Genomic DNA, 3,856 nt, shown 5'->3' with positions numbered 1-3,856 from the left:
ATCATGCATATGTGAGCGAAAATGTGGCCCTTGTTGAAGCTGGATGTGTCAATCCTGCTAAACATATATCAAACACAAGGAGTTATGGAGTTAACGTTGTAGTTGCAATCAACAAATTTGCTACACATACTGAAGCAGAAATGGATGTGGTGCGAAATGCAGCTATGGCTGCTGGAGCTTTTGATGCTGTCGTCTGCACACACCATGCCCATGGTGGTAGAGGAGCGATTAGTTCCCTTTCTTTCTATTGAATATAGACAGCAGCCCTGAAGGAGGCACGGCGCGTCCACCAACTTCATCCATGGCGTCAGGTGGGAGGAAGGAGGCACGGCGCCGTCAGGGAAGGAGGAACGGTGGGGAAGGAGGAACAACGCGCGAGGGATAGATGAAACGGCGTCGGGCCAATTGACCGATCCATCCAGGAAAGAAAGGAGGGAAGGGCAATACGGTCACATGGAGGAAAACTACATGTATTTTACTTGAGATATGTGTTTAAAATGACCAAATGTCATGTATAACGAAGTACCAACGTTTCGAGTGTCGTTTTAACGAAGTCGATGCTTGGAGTCCTACAATAGCGAAGCGCATTGTTTCGCGTCCTAAAATTGCAAATTTCTCGTAGAACACAGGGAGCAGGCATGATCTATCGATTTGGGTTGGGGCTAGGGTTTGTGATGGGAGGAGGAACAGCCTAGATCCAGGATTCCCCTGGCTGGGGCAAGGGAGGTTGTGAGGAGGAACTATCTAGATCCACTTATGGTGTGTTTGGTTTCAAGGACGGGACGGGACGGAATGGGATGGTTCCAATTTTAGAGGTGTTTGGATGGAAGTCAAGTGGGATGGGGTCATCCCCTTGGAGGAATATTCCTCTAATATGCAGGACAACCCCGTCCCTCCAAATCGAGCGGACAGGGTCATCCCGATTCGATGGTGCGACTCTCCGTTACCAGCACGAGCGAGTAGAGACGAGCGGCGGGCTGGCCACCAGGGATGAGCGGCGGGGATGGCAGCCACGGGAGCCCCGAGGGGATCAGCGGCAGGACGACCGCTGCGTCGTCGTTGGGGCGACCGCTGCGCCGCCGGCAAGGCGAGCGGGAGCTCCGCCGCAGGTCCTCGGGTGACAAGATATGGCGCCGGCGAGGCAGAGCGATGAGCTCGGGCGACAAGATCCAGTGTGGGCGGCGGGCATGAGCTCCCCAGGCGCTTCTTCGTCAGGCGGGCGCGGCCAGGGCGGGCACGGCTGGAGCTCCCGCGGCCGGGGCGGGCGCGGCAAGATGCGGCCGTGGCCGGAGCTCTTGCTTCTACGCCAAGTGGGCGCGACCGGAGGCGGGCACGGCCGGATGGGGCCGCTACCGGAGCTCCTGCGGGCGGAGGCGGGCGCGACCGGGGCGGACGCGGCCGGAGGCGGGCACGGCCGGGGCGGATGCGGCCGGAGGCAGGTGCGCCCGGGAGGATCGGGGGGTGGCGGGGTAGAGCAGGGGCGGCGCAGGCGTGACCCAGGGGCGGCGGCGGGGTGGATCACGGGGCGGCGGGGTGACCCAGGGGCGGCGGGGGCGAGCAGGGGTGGCGGCGGGGTGGAGCAGGGACGGCGCCGCGGGTGGAGCAGGGGAGGCCAGCATGGCGCAGGAGGAGGAAGAAGATGTTGTTAGTATGACAAGTGGGCCCCACAAACGGTGTCTAACAGAAGGAGAAAACGGTGCTCGTCCCGTCTGTTGCAATCTCGCCAACCAAACAAAAAATTAGGACGAACCCATCCCATTCAACCAAACATAAAATGGAATCATCCCATCCCAGAAAACTGGGACGGGACCGTCCCGTCCTACATTGTCTTCCATCCAAACACATGCTTATATTCCAGGTGGGTCCTACCTAATCCTATCCCCGCCGCCCCCGCCTCCCGACCAGCTCTGGCTGCGCCAGCGCCCCCTCCGCCGTCCCCTACAACCGCGGCCGACGCGAATCGAGATGGAGCCCGCGCCCCCGCCGCACCCATCCCCCGCCAGCGCCACCTCCGCCACCCCCCTCCCCCCAGCCTGCGCGAACTGCTTTAGAACCGTTCAAATTAAAGTCCTCTCAACAGTCCGTCGGGTGAAGCCTCACTGAATATCTCTCGAAACAAATCTCACACGAAGGTACAAACATAAACTTCCCAACTTAATTTACAAACCAAAGTTCAAAATTTATAAAAGATTACATGTCTTAAATAAAACACAGCGGAAATCTAAATAATAGAGTGCGAATAAAGATACATGACGACATGAGCACGCCAACATATCATCCAACACGAGACCAGCTCAAGGCAAGGTTAGGGACCACTCAACAGACCACCCTTAAGGCAAAGGACGGATATCTCAAGGTTGACCGGCAACCAACTCTATCATTTCTTCACTAAGATCTGAAAGTAAACAATAAAGCAAGGCTGAGTATACTAATTCTCAGCAAGATTTACCCGACTATGATATATACTTAGCCGACTCCTAATATGAAAGGCTTTTAGCTGAGGGGTTTGTTTTGTCAAAATGCAACTAAGAGTGGATCCTTACTTTTAAGTTTTAGCATCCAATTTAAAGTTGAGCTAACCATTCTAAATGAGCAAGTTATCAAAACTTTTTCAGTGAGGAATACTTTTCATTCCACTTCTTATTATGATGTGATGCAGTGATCAAGGTTCTCTTAACCGAGAGCGGCGTCGAATCAATTCGATTTATTAACCTTTGCAAGGTGGACTTATACACACGGCATATGCATACCCCATTGAGCCGCATATGGCAAACGGTTCCCTTAGAGCGCGATGACAGTTGCGAACTCCTGCAACCCTCGAGTGCTAATCCCCACCGATACCTCCCCGGGCCAAGCATGAGTTATTGATTAGCACACAAATAGGAAACAAGATCAACTCAATCAACAATCGTGCAATAAGGTACTAGGTTTTACCAGTTTCAACTACCTCTTACTTCCAGCATGTGTATAGTACAATTCAAACTTGATCAGTAGGGCCACAACGAACGGGTCTTAATCGACACAGGCAGAGCGCAACCAACAATACTAACTTCAACTTCATTTATATCTCTGCCTGGTCTCCAACTTTTCTTCCTTCAGTGATTCATTCTCAAGTAACTTGCCATAAATATTGAAAGGTCCTATGTCTCGCGAGCGACAGGCAATCACTCGATTTCTACCGTTCTTAATGAAGCATGGCACTTCTATCGACCTACACATGCTAGTATGGACTTGGGAATCCTAGGGATCAAGCAACTATGGTTACCGGAATTCCCCGCGGAGAATCGGGGATCGGGTCCCTGTTGCTATCCCTACTGCGAGTACAGCTGTCGGAGAAAGGCTTTGTGGATTATCAGGGTTAGGGTTTCGGAGCTGCCGGACTATAGAGGGTGGTGGTGGGTCGGTGGAGGTGACGATGAGGACGAGGAGGGGTGGGGTTAGCCGGGTAGGTGCCACCTCGTGTAGCGCGCGTAATAAAATGGAGTGTGCACGTATCTGCAAATGTTTGAATGTGTATAAAAAAATGTAACGGAATTTGGAAAAAAAATCAACAGGCGATTGCTATAGCCACTCTCTTCCTACGTGCGCCTTGCCTAGATAAGGAACTTTAAATGAAGAAACATGTCGGGACAGATGACCTGGATTGATGGCAGCAGCCACTGGAGTTAATATAGTATTCCTTCGGGTTATAAATACTTGACGTTTCAAATAAAGATCCAATTAATTCCCCAGTAGCTAAGGGGGCGTTTGGATGCCACGGGCTAAACTTTAGCCCTGTCACATCACACGTTCGAATGCTAATTAGGAGGATTAAATATGAGCTAATTATAAAACTAATAGCAGAACCCCTAGGCTA

Source organism: Setaria italica, chromosome II (genome assembly GCF_000263155.2).
Source record: "Setaria italica strain Yugu1 chromosome II, Setaria_italica_v2.0, whole genome shotgun sequence".
In the NCBI taxonomy this organism is placed as follows: Eukaryota; Viridiplantae; Streptophyta; class Magnoliopsida; order Poales; family Poaceae; genus Setaria; species Setaria italica.
Note: the sequence above shows the minus strand (reverse complement) of the source record.